General features: G+C 35.4%; 1 protein-coding gene across 1 annotated transcript in view; it reads right to left on the bottom strand.

Annotated features, from left to right (window-relative positions):
* The window catches only part of CNTNAP5 (contactin associated protein family member 5), a 939,273-nt gene that overhangs the window by 540,728 nt on the left and 374,919 nt on the right, over positions 1–23,626 (bottom strand). The gene's annotated exons all lie outside the window — the stretch shown is intronic.

Below are 23,626 nucleotides of genomic sequence, written 5' to 3'. Positions count from 1 at the left end.
TTTCTTTCTTTCTTTTCTTTCTTTCTTTCTTCTTTCTTTCTTCTTTCTCTTTCTTTCTTTCTTTTCTTTCTTTCTTTCTTTCTTTCTTGTTTTTCTCTCCCTCCCTCCCCTCTTCTCTTTCCTTCTTTCTTTCTTTAATTCTTTTTCTTTCTTTTTCTTTGTTTCTCTCCCTCCCCTCTTCTTTTTTCTTCCTTCCTTTCTTCTTTCCTTCCTTTCCTTCCTTCTTTCTTTCTCTCTTTCTTCCTTCCTTTTCTTCCTTCTTTCTTTCTTTCTCTCTTTGTTTCCTTATTTCCTTCCTTCTTTTTTTATCTCTCTCTTTCTCTGTTTTCTTTATTTCTTTCTTTTTTCTTTCCTCCCTCCCTCCCTCCCTTCTTTCCTTCCTTCCTTTCTTCCTTCCTTCCTTCCTCCCTCCCTTCTTTCCTTCCTTCCTTCCTCCCTTCCTTCCTTCCTTCCTTCCTTCCTCCCTCCCTCCATCCCTCCCTCCCTCCCTCCCTCCCTTCCTTCCTTCCTTCCTTCCTCCCTCCCTTCTTTCCTTCCTTCCTTCCTCCCTTCCTTCCTTCCTTCCTTCCTTCCTCCCTCCCTCCATCCCTCCCTCCCTCCCTCCCTCCCTCCCTTCCTTCCTTCCTTCCTTCCTTCCTTCCTTCCTTCCTTCCTTCCTTCCTTCCTTCCTTCCTTTCTTCCTTCCTTCCTTTTTTTATTCTTGCTTTTTGGCCATGCCCAGCTTATATTCAACACTTAATCCTAAATCTGTGTCAAGATAATACTCCCTAAGAAGCTTTGGGGACCATAAGAAGCACAATTATTAAATCCTGATTGGTTGTTTGGTTTGTAAGGAAAGCATATTACCTGCTCTACTATATTCCTCTGGTGCCCAGGCCACATATTTTCTTTAGAAGATGCAATTTATAAAAGCTAAAATTTTGTTCAGTGGCTGGAGGGGTAGTACAGTAGGTTTGCCACTTTGCTTACGCATGACTTATCTGATTTAATCCATGGCAGATTATTGACTATGGGTCTCAGCCCGAATTGCCTTTTTCAGATAATTACTCAGAGAACAGATGAACTCTGGTATGAAAACTAATACTTTGCATATTCTTTTTTGTTTGTTTGATTGTGTTTGTTTTATTTTGGAGGGTCATACCGGATATATTCAGGGTTTCTGCAGAACTCTTTGTTTTGCACTTAGGCATCATTCCTAGCGGCCTACAGGGAGAAAATAGGATGCTGGAGATGAAACTCTGGATATCTCTCAGGTCCTTCTACATTTTTATACTGTTATTTCCTCCCTGAAAAGCTATTTGGGCTAATTTCCAAATATCAATATCTACATTAACAATTAAGTCCCTATTCAGTTGTCAAGAAGCTTTTTTTTATCATAATATAATTTAAGTTCCCTCCATGAGAACCTTTGAGGAGATAGCAGGCTCTCACAGAAAATAAGAACACAAAAGCCAATGCTATTTGTTTTTCTTTCATCCACTTTTCAAAGATTTGGATCTCAACACTACAGAAAAGAACACTACAGTAAACTAAGTGTCACACTTTGGAAATACCATTAAATAGACAAAGTTTATAATGATCTTGTTCATTTCTCCCTCTCTTATTTGTTCCATTTCTTTTACCTAACTTTCGATTGTTTTCCTTTTGAACTGCTAGTAATGCAGGCAAATTCTCTTTCTTTTAACATCTCCATGTTAAAAGGTAAAATTAATGTATAGAAAACAAAGAAAGAAAATTACATGGGCCAGGATGAAGGAAAAGGGGGAGAAAAAAATTGTGCTAAAATTTGTGGCCGGAGATATAGCATAAAGGTACGGCTTTTGCCTGTCAGGCAGAAAGAATGTGGTTCGAATCCAGGCATCCCATATGGTCCCCTGTGCCTATGGGGGTGCGATTTCTGAGCATTGAGCCAGGAGTAACCCCTGAGCCCTGTCGGGTGTGATCCAAAAAACAAAAACAAAAACAAAAGTTCTATTCTTTTTTTTTTTTTTTGATTGTTTGTTTTCGGCCATACCCGGTGACGCTAAGGGGTTTCTCCTGGCTATGTGCTCAGAAATCGCTCCTGGCTTGGGGGACCATATGGGATGCCAGGGGGATCAAACCGCCATCCCACCTAGGCTAGCTAGCGAGTGCAAGGAAGATGCCTTACCGCTTTCAGCACAGCTCTAGCCCGTAAAATTTCTTTCCTTTTTTTTCTTTTTTGGATTTTGGATTTTTTGTGCCACACCTGGTGATGCTCAGGGGTTACTCTTGGCTATGCACGCTCCTGCTGGGGGACCATATGGGATGCCGGGGGAACAAATTGCAGTCTGTCCTAGGTTAGCAAGGCAAACACACTATTGCCTGCACCACCGCTCGGATTCCTAAAATTCATTTCTAATGCTAATTTTACTAATCAACTAATGCAAAATATCTGTATATTTGCTACGAACTCTGAGGTCTGACTCCAATAAATGAATAATTAACTTAATATCTGGGCTATGGTCTTCTTCCATTTTCACCACCATATTTATTTATTTCTCCAACTACTGTTAATGGTCCATAATTCTTCCACCAGCATAACTACGATCTAATTAATTTGACATGATATATACTAATGTTACAGCCCAAAATAAGTATCTAAGTTTAAGTTTCTCCCACTAAATAACACACAGAAAAATAGGAAGAATATTAAATGAGGAAGTCTCCTTTTTCTTCTTGCAGCTGCTGTGAGTAGCTACTTTTCAGATATCCCTCCCTGTATGTTTTAGGCTCCTGCAGAATCTTTATTATTTCTGATAAATTAGAAATTAACAATTCCTGAAGATTCTAGATTAAACCCCTGACTAGGCAATCATAAAGGATAGAACTAATTAGCAATTTAAGAAAATTTACAAAGTTTTTCATAGTTGGGTTTCAGACATACAATTCAGAGCCAATCCACCACCAGTATAGATATCACTTCAACAATGTTTTCAGAATGCATCTCATGCCACCAAGCCTGCTCCATGGCTTGTTATCATTACAGACCCATGTTAAGTTTTATTGTTAAAGTTTGGGTCTCAATATCACATTTGTCGGCTATGGCTTAGGTTCCATCCTTTCTTAACACCACCAAATGCACCTGTGACTTGTCGGCCTCTGTCTCTCATCTTTTCATTTTTGTATTTCTCCTCTGCCAATTAAATAATTTCCTTCTCTTTGCTACAATTTGGGGCCAAAAGTGTTCTAGACAACCCTATTTATACCATAGTATTTCTTCATGCAGTTATTCTAAGCACTTCATATAAATAAAATCATTTTGTATTTATTCATCTGGCTTACAACATTTAACATAATATCTTCCAGTCCTATCCATGCTGTAGCAAATTTCAGGGTTGCAACATTCCTTAAAACTATGTAGTTTTTCACTCCATACATACCTCATTTCATTATACACTGGTCTATTTTTTCTCTGTTTTAATAACACTTTTTTGTCATAATCTATAATTAATGGGTAAACTGCAATTTAGGTAAGAATGAGGTGTTTGCATTTCTCTTCTTGACACCTCTCACATATTTAGTGCTTTGTAGAAAAATCTTTGTTTACATAGATATGAATATCTATATACATAGAAAAGTGGGTTATGCTACTGTAAAAATTCCAATCTAACAGAATAAAGTAGCTATTTGGATACTTTGAAAACTCAAGTAGAGATCTATGCACACAAAAGTCAAAAGCTGCAGATGGATATTAAGGTTTTCTCAACACTTGACATATAGGTTCAACTTAAACATAAATTGCCCTAAATTTGTTCCTAATTGGGGCCAGAGAGATAGCATGGAGGTAAGGTTTTTGCCTTGCATGCAGAAGGAAGGTGTTTCGAATCCCAGCATCAAATATGGTCCCCCGAGGCTGCCAGGAGCTATTTCTGAGCATAGAACCATGAGTAACCCTTGAATGATGCTGGGTGTAACCTAAAAACAAACAAACAAAAACAAAAAAAAACCCAAAACAATTGTCTCCAATTGTTGGCCTAATTGGCTTCAAAATGTAGATACCACCTAAGGGCCTCAAAATTATCCTTGCAGGCTTTGTGCCATCACATTGGCTCTAAAAGTACATTGATAAAAAGGCAATATCTTAAAGAGACAATCTATACCATAAAATGATGCTTCTTTCTTTTCCAAAACAAGACAAACTTCTGGTATTAGGTAATGTAAAGGAGATTGGACTAAGTCCTACATTTGGAAAACATAACCAAATGTTCTCTGAAAAAAAAAAGCCACGTTGCTCTAATTTAACTGAATCTAACTTTAAGTTACTACATTTGAAATGAATAGAAAATTTCTCAAAGAAGAAATACAAAGTAATGAGAGAAATAGAATGCCTGTCTTGAATAAAGGCAAAGGGTGGGTGAGGAGGGAATTGAAGGACGTTGGTGGTGGAAACTTACAGTGGTGAAGAGGGGTATTTTTTCTTTTTTATAACTAAAATCCAACTACAAACATGCCTTTAATCATGGTGCTTAAATAAAGATTATTAATAATAATAAAATTTATAAAATGTTACTACATCCGCCCCAACCAAAAAGTGGGGAGAAGTAATAAAAAGATACTCCCTCAAAGAATAAATACAGATGGCCAAAAGGCATGTGAAAAAATGTTCCATATCACTAATCATCAGGGAGATTCAAATCAAAACAACAATCAGGTACCATCTCACACCACAGAGACTGACACACATCACAAAAACAAGAACAATCAGTGCTGGCAGGGATGTGGAAAGGAATTCTGATTCACTACTTGTGGGAATGCCATCTAGTCTAGCCTTTATGAAAAACAACATGGAGATTACTCAAAAAACTCAAAATTGAGGTCCCATATGATCAAGTTATACTACTACTAGGAATATACCCTAGAAACACAAAACAACAATACTAAAATGCTCTCTGCATGCTGATGCCCCAAAAAAGATGAGTTGCTAAAGAAACTGTGGGACATATGCACAATGGAATACTATGCAGCTGTCAATAATTAAGTCATAAAATTTTCCTATAGCTGGATGGACATGGAAACTATTATGCTGAGTAAAATGAGTCAGAAGGAAAGAGACAGATAGAATAGTCTCATTCATCTGTGAGATTTAAGAAAAGTAAAAGACAGTATGTTAATAATACCCAGAGAAAATAGAGATGAATGCTGGAAAGACTAACCCATGATATGAAGCTTACCACAAAGATTGGTGAGTGCAGATACAAAAATAAGTACACCAACAGCTATCATGGCAATGGTAATGAGTGAGAGAAATAGAATGCCTGTCTTGAATACAAGTGAGTGAGGGGAATGAGATAGATGGGTGGTAATTGTGGTGCGAAGGTTGCACTGGTGAAGCTGGGTGAACCTTTTTATGACTGAAACCCAACTACAAACATGTTTGTAACTATGATGCTTAAAGATATAAATAAAATAAAAAAATAAGTTAATACATCAGTTATTACTGTGCCAGTGCAAAATAACCCCCACTTTTACTAAATACAAACTATTAGCTTAATTGTAAACGTGGAGGAAAAAAAAAAACAAGTACCTATATACTCTAGTAAAATCGGACCCGATTATAAGCCAAACCCCTAATTTTGCCCTAAAAACTGGGAAAATTTAGTGACTCAAATATAAGTTGAGGGAGAAAATGCACCACCACTGGTAAATTTCAAAAATAAAAATATATACCCCCAAAAAGTACAATAATTGAGGAATTAGTAAATAAATAAAAATACATACCCCCCAAAAATACAATAATTGAGGAATTAGTAAATAAATAAGTAAATAAACAAACACATTATTGCATTTACAATACATGATAGTTTGATATACTATTTACTATTAAAATACAACATGAATCCATAGTATTCAATGGCAACTTTAATAAAATGAATAAACCATTTAAGACAGAAAAGCATTGTAAATAAATGTTTAAAAATCCTAAATCCTTATCCTCCACAACCCCTGATTATAAGGATTCAGGAATTATAAACATTTATTTACATGACTTTACTACCTTAATTTGGGTTTTCTCTTAATTAAATGTGCCATTTAATATTGTGGGTTAAATAGTTCAATGGCATACAATTCATTTCAGCCCCCTACCTCTTCAGCTCAGACACGACTTGTACACTGAGCTGAAGTACTGCCCCCACCAGTAGACTGCAGACAATGACTGATTTGAGTGCATTTGATTTAGTGCTGAGCACGAATCAAGTAGCCTGTATGACCCAAGTATAAGACAAGTTTGGGTTTTTTCGGCACAAATTTTGTACCGGAAAAAACTTGGCTTATACTCGAGTATATAGGTACTCCATTTTAATCACATGCTTCTTTGTGTATATATCAAATTCTACTCCTATGGGAGGAATATAAGAGTTTGAATTAAAATGCAAAGTGAAATAAATTAGTCATAATCTTTTAAAGCTTGCAAAGGATTTGCCTCTAGTTCCTTAGGTTCTATTCAATGCCTTTTAATTAGGACATTACTTATCTATAATAATCATACTAGAAACAACCCCTCTAAATTACAAGAATAACATTCACTGGTTTCTTAACATACAAGCACCTCTATTTTTGTCCCCACCAAAGATATGTCTATACCCCATTCACTTTTCTAAATCATGCTAAAGGGGTGAATACTTTCAACTACTGAAACTAGTCACACATTATTCCCCCAACCCTCTTGTTTATCAAAAGATAAAACAATAAACTACTTCTCAGATAGAGGGTGAACATAAAATAAGGTTTAAGTCTTTTGTTTTTTTATCTATATCCACATTAAAATATTTGGCTTCTGTCTCTTAAAATCCTTAAATAAAACTTGTTTCTCACTCAAATCTTTTACATTACCAATATAGAGGCATTTCTGAAAAAAACTACTGTCTTATTCTCACAAAGGGCTTATGGACAGCTGGATCCCTTTTAAGTGTGTGGCTTTACAGCAGCCAATAACTTTGACCATTTATAGCAAGAAGCAACCAGCTGATACCTTTGCCCCTATTCCCTACTGAAACTGGGGCCCTCAATGCTGAAGAGAAGTAATGATAAAGACATGAAGGGAATAGGCAGAGTGATATTAGAAAAATGACCCTAAAGAAAATGAATAATGCATATGGAATATTATAAGGGACCCTTTTAATAATTTGGTGGTGCCTGATAGCCTGAATGCTCTATGCCCTGCCATATAATTGAGAGAACCTACTTTAGAAGATCAGACATCAAAAAGTGATCATCTCAATATTCTCTCCCAGTAACTGTCTTTCTGTACCATGCCTTTAAAAAAATAAAAACAAAAATTCTAAGTGACAAAGAGATAGTACAGCGGGTTGGTAGTTGCCTTGTTTGTGGCCAAGCTGAGCACCACATATATTTCCCCAATTCTGTCAGCAGTGCTCTCTGCTCAGGAGTAAGCCCACATAAAATAAGATTAAAAAACCTCTTAACTATCTCTGCTATGCTCTTCCCCAGCCTCTTTAAGCTCTGCTATGCTCTTCCCCAGCCTCTTTAAACGTGTCAATCTTCTTGTTTAGCCTTATTTTCTCTCCTCTCACAACACCACATCAGCAAAAGAGACTGGGATTGATGTATTGATGACAGTCCCTCGTTCTACACAGCAATCTCTTTGAGGACCTCTCCCCTGATTCACATGTCACTACTAACTGGCTTAGGCGTAGAGTGAGAAAGCATAACATTTCTTTCTTTATTTCACTTATTGTCCCTGATATAACTTGAAAAGTATTACAGGATCTTTAGTTGTTTGGTGCAAATTGAAATTGTTGGACTATGGAAGAAGGCATCTTTGGAAATCATCTCCAACCATTATTTCATTTATAGCTAAAGTTATTTATATTATTTTTTAGAATCTTCTTTCTTCATCTACAGGGGGGATATGATAAGGAAACATATATTCAAGTTTTTGTTTTCTGAAAAGCAAGCCCCTAGAAGTGGATTGATTAGTCCTTCTCCAATAGTTTGCTACAGTGGCTTCTATCACTGACATTAATCATCCTTCCAAAGTGTTCTATGCTTAAGTGCCAGGGAAGTATGCATGTTCCCTTCTAAATGCAGAAGACTGGATAAATGTGTTTGTAACTCACTGCATCAAGAAACACTCAGGCCCTATTTATGCTTTGCTTCCTTCACAAATTTAAATACTGATTTTCAAACAATTCTTGTTAAAACTGCATTTGGTCAGATCCCATTGCTGTCACAATTTGAACCAAGTAAGCATTTAGAGTTCTGTGGATCCACATTCAAGGCCTTCTAAACTGGTCTCATCATGCTTTGCGAGTCTCATTTCTCATAATGCCTTTATGCACTGTAAATTCCAAAGCCATAGACTGATGCCGCAGAATTTGCATGTAATCATGTCTAAGAACCTTTCTGTCATACCTTTACTACCTTTTAGGATGGAGGTAGATAATGGATTCTGAAAACCTTGCTTTTCCACTTTGTCAATGTAAGAACTTGAACAAGTATTACACTTTTGTTTTCTGAAGCCTCATCCCTCCTTTCTCCCTAGGTAACTTGACCTTACCTGCAAGACCCTGCCCATTCCTGGGAGGGGTCTTGGAAAAGGTAGATAAGGCCTTGGACCCAGGGGATTAGTCGGCCCTTTTGGTCTTTAGTCAGCATGGAGGTCAAATGGAAGATGGCTGAAAGGAGTTAAGATGCAGGGCTAGCTAAGAATAGCAAATGCTTAAAAGGTTATGATATAGGCCACACAGGTGGTGGATAGGGCATGAATAAAGTTGATGCTTCCTGATGCCTGTCTTTGAATGAGTCTGATTCCGCCGTTCACCTAAACCTGGGACCCGCCAGCTGAATGGGGATTGCGGAGCCATGTGGCCTGAAATGGCAGAGAAAAATCCCTCAATCCTTCACTATCCAGCACCATCATTAATTATTTAACACAACAGTTTTCTAGTAGTTGTTCAACTTTAAAAGATATGAAGTAAAGAAATATGCAAATTAGAGTACATGCCTCATTAGTATATTTAATCCCTGGAATTGGATAAAAAATAAAATAAAATGAAGGCCAGAATGTACCATGTGAAGTATCTTTAAATTATATATCTTTGAGAAAAATTGAATGTCTCTAAGAATATAGCCTAAAAAAACCTAGGTACACTTGTTAATATGTGCGTGGGGCATATTTCATTACAAAATTTTATAATTCTTTATAAACTAGTTCTTGCATACAGTGAATAGTTCTGGTACACTGTGGGACTTAAATTAGTTCCGCTATTAGTTCTTCATATTTAACTAAGCAATTATTTGTCAAGATTGTGAAATGTTCACTTATTTATTTAGCAAATACTAATTCTTCAGACATAAGAAAAATTAGGACTAATATTTATTGAATGTAGTCATAAATTAAGTGAAACAAACTAAAACTTAGACCAATTAAACATTATACTTTGGAACCAAATGTGAACAAATTATTTAGAGCAGGATTACAGCACTCTGAATCGTGGCTAGAATGGATTAACACCATGCAATATAGCTTGACTTCTTATGATATAACCTCACTCTTAAATTCTAACATGGCTATCACACTGCATTAGTGTTTGTGTCTATTGAAGAGATTTTGGTTGTGTGAACTTACTGAGTTATTAGAGATTTAACTTAACTAACCCATTCCAATGGATTTATAAAGACAACTGGCTTAAAAGATTAGCATTCTTTAACTGTTTTCTTCCTAAAGGCAATCAAAGCCATTACAGGGTAAATGTTGAGTGCATATCATTTTATCCTGTTTAGATTATTTGACCTTTTCTTGTCATTTTTATAGTCCTTTATTCCTGCTAACATTTCTTCAAAGTAAGCAATCTTGGTATATAATGAAATGCTAATTGGTCCTTTAAAAGTTCCCAAGATAAATATCTTTATTCCCAAATTTAAATTATCTTTGCACAAAACAGAGATGAGAGAAAAGTCACTTTGCTCTGTGCCCTTCCTTTATACTTACTACATTTTTTTCTTTGTTTGAGTAACAGTTGATAACTTGCTCCTTGACTTTTTTTACTAGTCACTTCCCACGCTTGTTCTTGACTTTTTATTTGTAGTAGGTAAGAATAGTAAATTCTCCTGCTAAATAAGATTATTATTGTTGATGTTTGAGTTTTCTATAAAAGATTCAGTCATCACAAATAAAGCAGTGAGGTGGATTACCAAACAACTATTTAATTAGTGCAAATAAAATTTATTGAGGACATTAAATACAGGTGACTACTTCTATTTCACATCCTTGAGTTATAAAAATTAACGCAAACAGGACACTAAATTACACTCAATAATATGACTATCAGCCAGGTCCACTCGATGATCAAATTGTGTCTTCCATAAGTTTGAAATTTTATTTTATTGAACACATCAAGATATGTTAATAGCTTGAAATGGAAACTATCTTAAATATATAATTATATTTCTACTTATTATAAGCAGCTACTGTTTGTGTCTATTATGTAACATATTTTAACTCACATCATATTTATTATTTTAGTTCCTCATAATAATCCATATAAAATTTATTTTATATTCAGATCTAAGTAGAGACATAAAACCACAAGATTCAAATAACTTGTTCAACAATCTGTAATAATTTGTACATTAGAATTTAAAACTTGATTCTTTTGCCTTAAAATTCTGCATTTGAACTGCACATCATGAGAATCCACAATTATCTGTACTAATATCTAGCACAAATATCTGTCTTCTCCTCTACAAAAATATATTAAAACAGATTATCTTTTGTGTGTGTGTGTGTGTGTGTGTGTGTGTGTGTGTGTGTTGGGCAACACCCAAGTGTGCTTAGGACTTTCTGTTTAAGATATCATTCTTGGGCCCGGAGAGATAGCACAGGGGCGTTTGCCTTGCAATCAGCCGATCCAGGACCAAAAGGTGGTTGGTTCGAATCCCGGTGTCCCATATGGTCCCTCGTGCCTGCCAGGAGCTATTTCTGAGCAGACAGCCAGGAGTAACCCCTGAGCACCGCCGGGTGTGGCCCAAAAACCAAAAAAAAAAAAAAAAGATATCATTCTTGGGGGTCAGTGAGGTGGCGCTAGAGGTAAAGCGTCTGCGTTGCAAGCACTAGCCAAGAAAGGACCACGGCTCAATCCCCCAGTGTCCCATATGGTCCCCCCAAGCCAGGGCGATTTCTGAGCCCTTCCCTGAGCATCAAACGGGTGTGGCCCCCAAAAAAACAAACAAAAAATATTTTTAAAAAAGATATCATTCTTGGCAGAGCTAAAGGGCAGCTGATGCAGTGTTGCAACTAAGGTTTGCCCTTTTTTTTTTTTTTGGTTTTTGGTTCACACCAAGCAGCACTCAGGGGTTCCTCCTGGCAGGTTAAGGGACCATTTGGGTGCCGGGATTCGAACCACGGTCTGCATGAAAGGCAAACATCTTACCTCCATGCCATCTCTCCAGCCCCTGTCTTTTTTTTTTTAAGAAAAAATATGACATTTTATTTTTACTTATAGATGTATTGTACATAAATTTAGAAATAAAATTATTGTGGGGTTCTGAAATATTGATAATTAAAACTCTAACACACCAACTTTAATTCATTCACTACAAAACAGACATATTAATGGTTGAAATTTGGTCTTTATTATAGTTTTTGAAAAAAAACTTCTTTAGAAATGGTGGTAGCACTGTGTAATATATTGCAGTAGGCATAAACTAAATTTCAATATAACATCTTTGGAACAAATTGTGTTTATTTACATATTAATAGGTAGCTCTAATTACTGCAAGGCAGCAATCTTAAGCTTCGTAATTTCTTTCAGGCCTCAACATTTCTTATTTCCGTTCCTATGTCTTTGTGGAGGTTAGAATGCTTTTACATATGAATCAAGATACTGGTGAGGTATATGTTTGCCACACTATGCATTCTAGGTAAAATTGCTAGTCAATATATTGACCATGATGATATTCAGTATATTTATATATAGTCTGACCAAATATTTTCTTTTTTATTTCTTTTTATTTATTTCTTTAGTTTGTAATCATGAGCTGATATAGGACAGTTAATGTAACAGAGGAAGTGAAGTAGGTTTTGGGAAGATAACCCTATATTACAAGGTGAACATTCTGCATTGTGAGAAAGGATATAAATAAATCAGGTTCTATCTCAATGTTGCTCCCTATCACATTTACATAGGAGGTTTCACGTTCCAACAAGTCAATTGCCTATATTATAATGTAATTCAATTGAGGAGTACTTGTTATAAGAACACAAATAGAAAACTGACTAGCAGTAAAACAGGAGGTTAAGGTAGGAAATCATTTAAGATGACTTAAGATGGGAAGTTTAGGAAACAGGTAATTTTACAAATAATAATGCAGATCTAGAGACACTTTTACAATTGTTCATTTACATGTTGTCTTTTTTTTTTTTTTTGAGGGAAAGTCATCAAGGGTCCCCAGGATTTCTCACTATAGAAGATATCAGTACCACAAGGAATATATACCAAATGTCTGGAATCTGACCCAAAATGCTGCCCAAATATATGTCATAAATCACAGGTATATTAACATGAAACCTTATAAATTTTAAATTAGATAAGGAATTTTACACAATTTATTTTTCTTGTTGCTATTGATATCATGATTATGATGCTGCTGCTCAGGAAGATAATTGCATTTTCAGGAATTAAGAAAGCTTGAAATCAGATCCAGTGCCATATGTATGAATTTATATCTGAATGTATATAAGAATCTAGTTCATACATATATATGTGTATATATATATATGAATTTTGAACCCCTATGTTCAGACACATCCACAGATCTCTTAATCTGTTTTTCTAGCAATTGAAACCAGGCCAAAGGTAAAATATAAGACAAGTACCACTGTTCTTGCACCAAAGCTTACAAAGGACATATTTTTCCTGCCCCACAAATCCTAACTTACTTTATTTATGTTAGCAGATGATAGTGTGCCTCTAGGAGACCACCCTAAGAGGATATTTATTATTTATTCTAGAGTCCAATGCTCTAAAACCCAATATACCTTAACTAATTCCTTACTATTTTTCCCTATTAAAAATAAAAGAAAACCCATCTTGGGATACTGAGGACAAAATATTTTCTTTTAGAACAATAGTTCTATCTCCTGACCTGAGACTTTGTTGTAAATAAAGGCCTTTCTCCATCTTTCAATCTCTCCTTTAGCTCTAGAGCACTAGTAGAACCAAACATAATTATATAATGTCTACTTTTATATATAATTTAAGTCAGTTTATTGCTCCCATATTTGTATCAATGGGGTACCTCACCTACAGAATTTTTCCCCCAATTTTGCCTTGCACCAGAGACTCTTTTTGTTTGTTTGTTTGTTTGTTTGTTTTCTTTTTGGGCCACACCTGATAACGCTCAGGGGTTACTCCTGGCTATGCACTCAGAAGTCATTCCTGGCTTGGGGAACCATATGGGATGGCAAGGGATCGAACCGCGGTTCGTCCTAGGCTAGTGATGGCAAGGCAGAGACACCATACCTCTAGTACCACCACGCCGGCCCCCACCTACAGAATGTTTAATGACTCTCACCTTTCATTAGTTGAGGTCATTACCGTGACAATTAGCATATCAATTTGATCTTTAAGGATCATTTAATTTTAGTACATGAAACAGTGACCAGATATAGGGGGTCAAAAATCAGTTGTCTAGGTTAGTTATAAAATTGTTAGCAAATAATATAGCAAATATTGAATTGTTTATGCTACACACTGACTAAATACCTGATCTAATTACAGTTTGTTTCTACCATAAGACTTTTAAGCCTATTAACTTGAATTTCGTGGTCAGTACTATTGAAATAATATAGACAGTGTGCATGAATAACACACAAAAATACATTTAAAAACAGTATATGCAGAAGGGAGGAGCCTTGACTTTTCATAAGGGGAAATAAATATTTTCTTTAAAACAACCTTTCTTTTTTTATTTTCTTTTTTCAATAAACTTGACCCACCATCTTTCTGACAATAAAACATTCAATATTTTTTTATTTAAACACCTTGATTACATACATGATTGTGTTTGGGTTTCAGTCATGTAAAGAACATCACCCATCACCAGTGCAACATTCCCATCACCAATGTCCCAAGTTTCCCTCCTCCCCAACCGACCCGCGCCTGTACTCTAAACAGACTCTCCATTTCCCTCGTACATTCTCATTATTAGGACAGTTCAAAATGTAGTTATTTCTCTAACTAAACTCATCACTCTTTGTGGTGAGCTTCCTGAGGTGAGCTGGAACTTCCAGCTCTTTGCTTTTTTGTGTCTGAAAATTATTATTGCAAGAATGTCTTTCATTTTTCTTAAAACCCATAGATGAGTGAGACCATTTATCTTCTTGTTTGTTTTAATTTTGAACCACAACCAGCAGTGCTCAGGAATCAATCCCATATATTAGCCATGTATAAGACAAGAACATTACCTACTGTACTATCTCTTTTAACTTTCTTCTACTTTCAAGATGGTATTTTGCCCAATTCATCACAGTTTTCCAGAGTTATTTAATAATGACAAGTAGATATCTATCTCTATCTTGAGGAATTTTGTTTTGTAATAAGAGACAAGAAATTAGTCGCAAAGTGTTGATAAGTTTTAAAAACACACAAAATAGTAATAACCTTAACAATAACAACAATAAAGGGGAATAGAGGACAAATATCAGGTTCAATCTGATTGGATTATTTGGAGTCAATGTTAAGGACTTTCACAGGATTGGACAATGAAGAGAATATATTATTCTTTTCTATTAATTCTCAATTATCATCTCTTAAAGTACATTCAGGGTTAATTTTCTGGACTTTAACCAAGCAATATTCTTGTCATTATTAATATTATTTAAAACATTTTGAAAAAGGGTTTACAAATCATTTCTTGCATGCATTGTTATCTTTATCTTTGAAGCCATTGAAGACTAGCTTCATGTCCTTGAAAACAACAAAATAAAACAACAAAAATACCATAAGTCTAGAATATTCATTTTGTTAATAATTAATTTATTTGCTTAATGTTTGTTCCATGCCTTTTCCTACCACATTCAAATCTAGACCTTGTATCAAAATAGTTGCAAACATAATATAGAAGGGACAAAGTGATAGAAAAATAGATAAAGCATTTTCCTTGCATTCTTTGACCCAGGTTTGACCTTTGGCACTCTTTGTAGTGCACTGGGCCTGCCAAGAATGATCCCTGAGCACATACCTTAAAAACTACTGTACATGACCCCCACAAAAAAGAAAAATAATATAGATAGACAGCTATATAGATTGATAGACAACCAGACAGATGGATATAATATATAATAGAGAGAGTTCAAGAGAGAGCAAAAAAAAAAAAAACCTGTGGGTTAATCCATCATAGCAGCGACTATGTAAAAAATATCCCATAATCAAATATATATTGAGTACTATGTTAGTACTATTGGTAAATAATCAACTTTAAATTAAAAAAGAAAATTTTATTTTCAGTAGGAATTGTAATGAATAGATAATTTTACTAAAATTTCTATTAGACACTTTTCCCCTAAATTGTGGTGACATATTTTAATAAATGATTTTGCTAAAATTTAAAAATTCTGCTTTGTAAATCTTATCAAAGTATAAACACTATAGGACCAAAGACATTTTGATTTCAGATCTATTTTCTTTCATTGTGCTATTATTGTACTTTATTCTCTTATAAATCAATGAGTGGGTCCAGATCTACCCTTCTCAAATGGAAATTGCAAAGGCTTAGGTAAAATTTGGCTCTAATAAAACATTTTATTCACATGCCATTACAGACAGTAAGAGAGTAAGCAGGTATGTTAGGCTGCTTTGAATACAAATGTGATACAACTCCTTGCAGAGCTGGTCTCAGTTGCTAACATGGATAGCATATTTTATCAGCAGGTTAACTTTCCACCTTTGGGTATGATACTGAATATTAAAATAAGAGAAATTGCCAAACAGATGGTCAGTTTTAAAGATTATTTCGTCTTCATCATGCCTGATCCAGTTTAACCCTCCCCTTTAACCACTAATAACTACCTCCATATTCAGTTGTTATTGTTTGAGGACTAACCTTGTTTTACTCAGGGTGTAATTCTGGGTCTGTGCTCAAGGATTAATCCTGATGGGTTGGGGGACCATGTGTGATGCAAATGATAGAATCTAGATCAGTCTCATGCAGGGCAAATTGTGTGCCCCAACAAGTATTCATAGAAAAAATTTGCAGTGCCAAGATTGGGTTAGAATGAGATGTATACAAGAGTAGTACCTTAATTCATATATATATTTCCTCCACTCTTGCTTTCTTGAGCTTTTTTCCCTTAAAAAAATCTTTGTTCTTAGGGGCCTGAGCAGTGGCACAAGTGGTAAGTTGTCTGCCTTGCTCATGCAAACCTAGGATGGACTGTGGTTTTATCCTCCAGAATCCCATATGTTCCTCCAAGCCAGGAGTGACTTCTAAGTGCATAGCCAGGAGTAATCTCTGAGCATCATCGGGTGTGGTCCCCAAAAAACAAAAACAAAAAACACCCAAAAACTTTGTTCTTAGGCTTTATTTTCTAAGAAATAATGTCTAAAATAAAAAACTAATGGTTAAATAAATTGACACTCTGTTTGATTTAAGAGTACAAATGAAGATTTTTTAAAAAGCATCTATCTAGAAACAATTATTTTAAAATAGCAATGAAAGTTGTAGCCTAAACAGCTGATGTTTGATTGTGCTATATTCATGAAAGAAAGGATATTGGAAAAGTTGAACTCCATATTCACAAATAGATTTTGTAGAGGAGACTGGTGTAATTTGAAATGAGTATCTAAAGAGCTTATACACAAGAGGTTTCAAGTTAGAAAGACATTTGAAAATTATCAAATAAGGAATGCTATTTTTAAAAGAAAAATAAATATGGGAGGGGAAATGCTAAAAAGGAGAAAAAAATTTTCAACCAAATTGGAAAGTATCATGTTGAGTGAAGTTAATCAGAAGGAAATGGAGAGGACAGATACAAAGGTGACTTATTTCATTTGTATGATAGAGTGGAATGTAAATAAATGACAAATGCTCAAAAGCATTAACATGAGAGTAGATCTATAAAATTGAGCATATCAGTGTATGCGTTGGATGGGGGAGCATAAGCAAATGGGGAGGGAGGGATGGAACAATGGTGATGGAGAGAAATCTGTATTTTGTTGAAGGGTGTTTTACTAGAATGCTGTAACCTTACACCCTATTAGTAATAATGTTGTAATTCAAGATGACTGTAATTAAATACATTTTAATTATGATCCAGAAGTTATTAAGCCACTACTACTTTTGTATAGCTTTTAACTGTGTCAATGAAATAAGAAACTGAAAAAGTAAAGATGTTTTAGTAATAATGCTGTTTAAAAAGGTAGAGAAAAGTTAGTATAGCAGGTAAAGTGCTTGCCTTGCAGGCTGTCAACCTGAATTTGATCCCCAACACTACATTTGGTCCCCTGAGAACCTTTAGGTATGACAGGAATGATCCCTGTACATAGAGCTAACAATAAGCCCTGGAAGCCAAAGCAAAACAAACAGAACAAAAAATGCAGTTTAAGAATAGACTTATTGATGATTTAACATCAACAAACCTGTAAAGTGCCAGATCTTCAGAATAGATGTTTCTCAAAAGGGAATTTCTGAAGGTATTGAGAACTGAGTTGGATACTTGCCAAGGTTACTTTCAATATAAAGGGTATTATTCTATATTCCAAAAAGTGTTAATACCCAATTTAGAGGAAAATTGCATTGCAAGTATCAACAACCCTGAATTTTCATTCCTTAGTGACCAGCCAATATACTTAATCCTCTGGAAAAAAACTTTAGGAAATTGTGAATAGCTATAACAAAAATAAGTGAAGATATTTGGTTTTAGTTAAGCAGGTGAAAGAAAAAGATTTCACAACACAGTCTATACTGTCAGAAAAGCTATTTAAGGCACATGATCAACTCACTATATCTCCTGGTGAATACATCAAAAATTGTCTTTTTATTCATTCATTCAACAAATATGAATGCTATCTTCATACTGGACACTATGAAAATAGGGAATGTCCCTCTATAATATTCCCCAATAGTTATTGTTCCTATTCAGGGGGAAAAAGAAAAAGAAAGGAAAAAAAGCACAAATAATTTTTCCACATTTATTAATTGATTGATTGTTTTTGACATCCTTTTATTGGTGTAGATATTGAAATTGATGTCTCATTTTTTATTTTATATTATTTTATCTTATCTTTCTCTTTTTTTTTTGCACTTTGGCATGATTTGAATTCAGAACCGAGACTAATGTGTAGCGCTTCTCTTCATTGCTGTAGGGCTAACTGGATATTTAATTTGACATTTATTTTTGTATTGTTATGATGTTTCAATTATCTTTTTCAAGTCCTCTCTCAAACTGAGGCTGATAGCCACTAGAAGGACTCCACCCATTTTCAGCATATTTTTATTATCTTTTTAAATTTTTTTTGCTTAATCTTTACCCCATTCTATTGCTTTTCTTTCCCTCAAGCAAAACCACATAACTCGATTTATCTAGTTTAGTCTCTCAAATAGAGGGAGAAACAAGGGAGGGCACCAGGACCAAACAGAAGTATGATCACTGATAGTAAGCTAGACAAAGAGGATACCACCTACTTTAGCAGCCCAGGGGGTGATGGTGGGGGATATGGGTTGCAGAAAGGGAATGGGGAAAGAGGGAGGACAAATTTGGTGCTGGATATTCCCCTGATTCAATGTTAATATGTACCTAAAATACTAATGTGAAAGATATGTAAGCCACTATGATCAAAATAAAAATTAAAAAAAAATTGATCAATTGATAAATATGTGGAAAAATTTAAAAAAAGAAAATAGGCAATGATATACTTATAGGGATCTACAGTCAATAATATACTTACTGAAATCGACAGTCAAAAGGATAAACAAAATAACAGATTGACATAATCATGACAAAGAACTGAAAATCAAAGAAGCACATGCTCCCACTTAAGTAAAAATGAGAACTGCAAATTTATTTCACAAAAAAGAGACAGAGTGATCCTGAGGATGCTGTATGACGTTATTTAAGAAAAAAGAACAGATTGATTGAAAGCAGTATTTAAGACTTAGGCCTAGAATTATTTCCTGAATCTCCTACCTAAATGTTATTATATATTTTTAAAAGTACTCATTTATCTAACAAACTAACAATTTTTGAATACCTTCTCATTAATGTAAGGATCAATACTGAAAATAATTAGGGAAATTTAAAAGGAACTATATCTCCATAGAGATCACTTTAGTATTCATTTGTATGGTTGCTATTGATTATACATTAATATCATTCATAAACAGTATTATATAGGATGAGAGGAATGGAGGTCTGATTTGGTCCTGAGTACCATCAATAATAAGATTATCTCTCAAAAGAGATGGTCATAGTTAGCTCTTGCCTTGCACATGGCTGAGTGGATTCTAGCTCAATTTGGTTTCTGAACCTTGCTTGGAGTGATCCCTGAGTACAGAGCCAGGATATCCCAGAGCTACCATGGAGTGAGGCCTCAAAATAAACAAACATACAAATAAAAACTTTATATATCAAACTTTATATAGTTTTAAAGTTAAATGGTGCTCTAAAGTGTCTAGTAGGTGGTTTAAACAAGAAATGATGAAAACATGTCCCACTAATTATATAATTTTCATAATTATGCTTATGCTTTACCTATGTGGTAAAAATAACTATTAATGTCTCCAATCAAAGGAATCTCCCAAAGTTTTATTTTCACTCTGAACATTCCTTGCATATAAATACAAATAATTTGTAACTTCAATTTTTATTTAAATATCTTTTATATCAAAAGTAAGGTAAAATGAAGGTGCCATTTATGAAGTGGCATCTAATCTTCTTTTGGGAAATACTCTAACCAGGGAGACACACATTTTATATTTGAATACATATGGTATCCTTGTCCTCCGCTGGTTTCTACAACTGGTTTGTTCTATCATCTGTCAAGAATGGAAAACACAGGCCAACTAGGGTGACTAGATGAAGATATATTTTCCTCTGAGAAAAAGAATAAAAAGGGCATCTGCCCCTTTTTCCTTGAATGTTGTACTACTAAAGAAAATGTATAGGAAAATGAAGATGGGAAAACAGCAACAACAACAAAAAATAAACCTATTTAACAATGGGTTTTTTTTCTCCTTAGACAAAAGTGAAGGTTTTGGATTCAATTTAGGCTAATATATATGTATATGCATATGTATATCTCCAGTTAATAAAAGAACTGAGCCACGGTTTTTACAGTTTAAAATATAAGTTAAATTTAATACAAAATGGTCATGTAAATTAGAGAATACAAATTCTTCTTCAGCATCCTCAGCATATTACAAAATTCTATCCAGTATTAGATAATTAGAATTAGCCACCTACATATATGATCTATGGTTCTAAAAAATATAATAAAAGTAGATAATAAAATAATAAATTTTTAAAATGCACATCTGGAAATTCAATAACCCACTAAAAATAAACCATGGAATAATGTGAAAACAGTAAGAGAAATAATATACTTATACAATAGAAAGCTTCTACTTTATAACTAAAACATCTGCAGTGAAATTTGTAGCTTGACTACATATTTTTAGGAAATGTAAAAACATAGATGAATGAGACGTATCAAATCTAGTAACATAAGTATTCCTTATAATTTGTCATATCCTGCTATATTTAATTGTTATTAAAAAGAAAATATTATTTTCATAAAAAAGTTATCAAATAACTTAAAATTCTGTTGATCAAATGTATGAGTTACAAACAATGAATCACAATCATAAGGAATTGTGCACTAAAGCACTGAATAAATTAGTCAGAACCTCCATAACAGTAATAGAAACTCAGAAACTATGTACAAGCTAGTAAATGGTAGGCAAGATGATAGTACAGTGGCTAGGGCATTTGCTTTGCAAGTAACCCACTGGAATTCAAACTCTGGCACCTAAGTTGAACATATATCCCAAGGCTTCTATGAGTGATCTCTTAGCTCAGATCTAGGGGTAAGCCAAGAGTATCATTGGGATTGCCCCAAATCAAAATTTAAATAATTAACAAATGATAGGATTTGTTTGAAGCTCAAGTTTTGTTCTGATGTGACTCTTTTCAATATTACCTACCAAACTCCTTCCCATTGGACCATATTAAATAATTGTGGCTTCCTTCCTGGAGCAGGATTTTCAGCCGCATGGGCTGGCCTCTGGCAGACCTCCATATGTGCCAGAGGCCTCTTGGCCCGGCCTAGGGTAGGGGGACCTGTGTCACCCGACCCCCCTCTCCCTCTTTCTTCCGGATCCCCAGGTGGGTTCCTGGGAGGACCTGATGGGGCACCGTGGGTTTTCCCCACTTCCAGGCCGGCTCTGGAGATTGGCCTAGGGTGGGGCTTGAACTCCTGTCCTGCGGGCCTGGGAGGGTCTTTCTCCCTTCCTGGAGCAGGATTTTCAGCCGGCATGGGCTGGCCTTTGGCAGACCTCTGTATGTGCCAGAGGCCTCTTAACCTGGCCTAGGGTAGGGGGGCCTGGACCTGGGTCACCTGACCCTCCTCTCCCTCTTTCCTCCGGATCCCCAGGTGGGTTTGGGAGGACCTGATGGGGCACCCTGGGTTTTCCCCACTTCCAGGCTGGCTCCAGAGATTGCTTAGGGGGTGGAGTTTGATCTGGGTGGGTGGCAGATAGCTGCTCAGCTATACTCAGGCTGTCACTGGCAATTTCATACCAGTCTACATGTTGCAAACCGCGCGGGGGCTAGCGCCCTGCGCAAACATATACTCCTCCCAAACATCAATACCCCAGATTTACCATTCTTAACTTCAGAAACACACAGTTCTAATCTCAGACCAAAGACATACAGTGGACCTAACAATCCCAGAACTATTTAGAAGGACATAAATTGAACACATATATATTTTGAATATTTTATGTGTATTTTCTTTAACAGCTATAACTCTATATATATTCTTCTACCATGTTGTTTCTATCCACTTTTCATCTTGTCTTTCCTTTGTAAGCTGTTCAGTAATAATTGTTGGTGGAACTGTCCCTCAGTTTAATGCCTATGATTGAACTATATCATGGAAATTGCTGGTCTTGTTCCTATTACCTCCAGATGCACCGATAACGCTACATGGCATTGATGTTTGTTTGCATAGACACATTAAAATGGGAAAACATTATACATACAGATAAGTTCTTATCTAATAGAGGTAGGAACACACAAATCTCAGTTCAATGTACCTTACACCCTAAACATTGATATTTGCATAGACACATTAAAATGGGAAAACACTATACATACAGATAAGTTCTTATCTAATAAATCTCAGTACAATGTACCTTACACCCTGAACATTGATATAACGACCTGGCACAGGCCTCAGAAGAATGGGCATCCTCCATTCACACCAGAATCAGGCAAGCTATCTACGAAACATCCAAGGTCTTTTATAGCAACAGCTGGAAGCAGTCCTCTACCAGGAAAGACACTACCAAGGGTCTGACATCGACCTCCTAAAAAGAGACTTCTGTTTACACTGAGAAGACTTGACAATAGCAATGACCTGCTCTCCAGGACATGGTTCTCTCTAGTGCCTCTTAAGTGTGAGGTGAAACGAGAGGATGCTCTGCACCATCCTGACTGCAATATGGGATATGCAGACTCCAGGATCTTTAATACAGAAGCATGATACCAACAACAGAGACTCTGTGAGGAATGGAGGTGTATTGCCACTACAGACGATGACTTGAATTGGACAAACTAGTTTGCCTGGAGCCTAGAGTCAGTCCTGTGCCAGGAAACTTCAGGGGTAGGGTCTCCTTGTATTTAGACCATAATTTGTCTTTCCATGTCCCTTATGTTTTGGTGGGCCTATGCAAACAAATGCCACTTTAATACTGTTTTTTACTATGTTCCCTTGACTCCAATCCTTAAGAAAAACAACCCACTAAAACTTTTGAGGTTAACTTAAACTAGTAAGCATGTGCATGGAACTAGAGAAATGTACTTTGCCCTCAATGTTTAAGGAGTTACATAAGTCTAATGTCTTTAGATTATATTGTGTGCTGCTAAGAAATAGTATGTACTACAACTGGGGATTTGAGGGACAAAGTAATTGTATTGTACATGGGTTCAGTTTTGTTTTTCTTAATGTTCTTTGGCTGAAAGTTCAAGGCTGGGATATCATTGATGGGACTACCGAGAATTCTGTTTATGGGTGATTGGGCTTCCACTGTAACTTTACCCTGTCCTCTTTCTTTGCATCTTTGTTGTCATAATTAAAATAAAAAAAAGAAAATTACATAAAGTTAGGATGTTAAAAACTGTAAAAGGACAACATTGGTGGTGGGAATACCCCTGATTCAATATCACTATGTACTAAAATATTACTGTGAAAGATTTTTTAAACCACTGTACTCTAGACAGGCTTTCCCTCGTACATTCTCATTATTTTTTATAGGAAGTTTACCCATCATTTGCCAATTAAATTTTATACTCCTAAAGTTAGCATTGATATGTAAGTCACCTGATTTTATCATGGTGTGGGGAGAAGAGGAGGTTGTGTTTGGG

The sequence above is a fragment of the Suncus etruscus genome, chromosome 5, assembly GCF_024139225.1.
Source record: "Suncus etruscus isolate mSunEtr1 chromosome 5, mSunEtr1.pri.cur, whole genome shotgun sequence".
NCBI lineage: Eukaryota > Metazoa > Chordata > Mammalia > Eulipotyphla > Soricidae > Suncus > Suncus etruscus.
The sequence above is the reverse complement of the archived record's forward strand: the minus strand, read 5'-3'. Positions and strand labels throughout refer to the sequence as shown.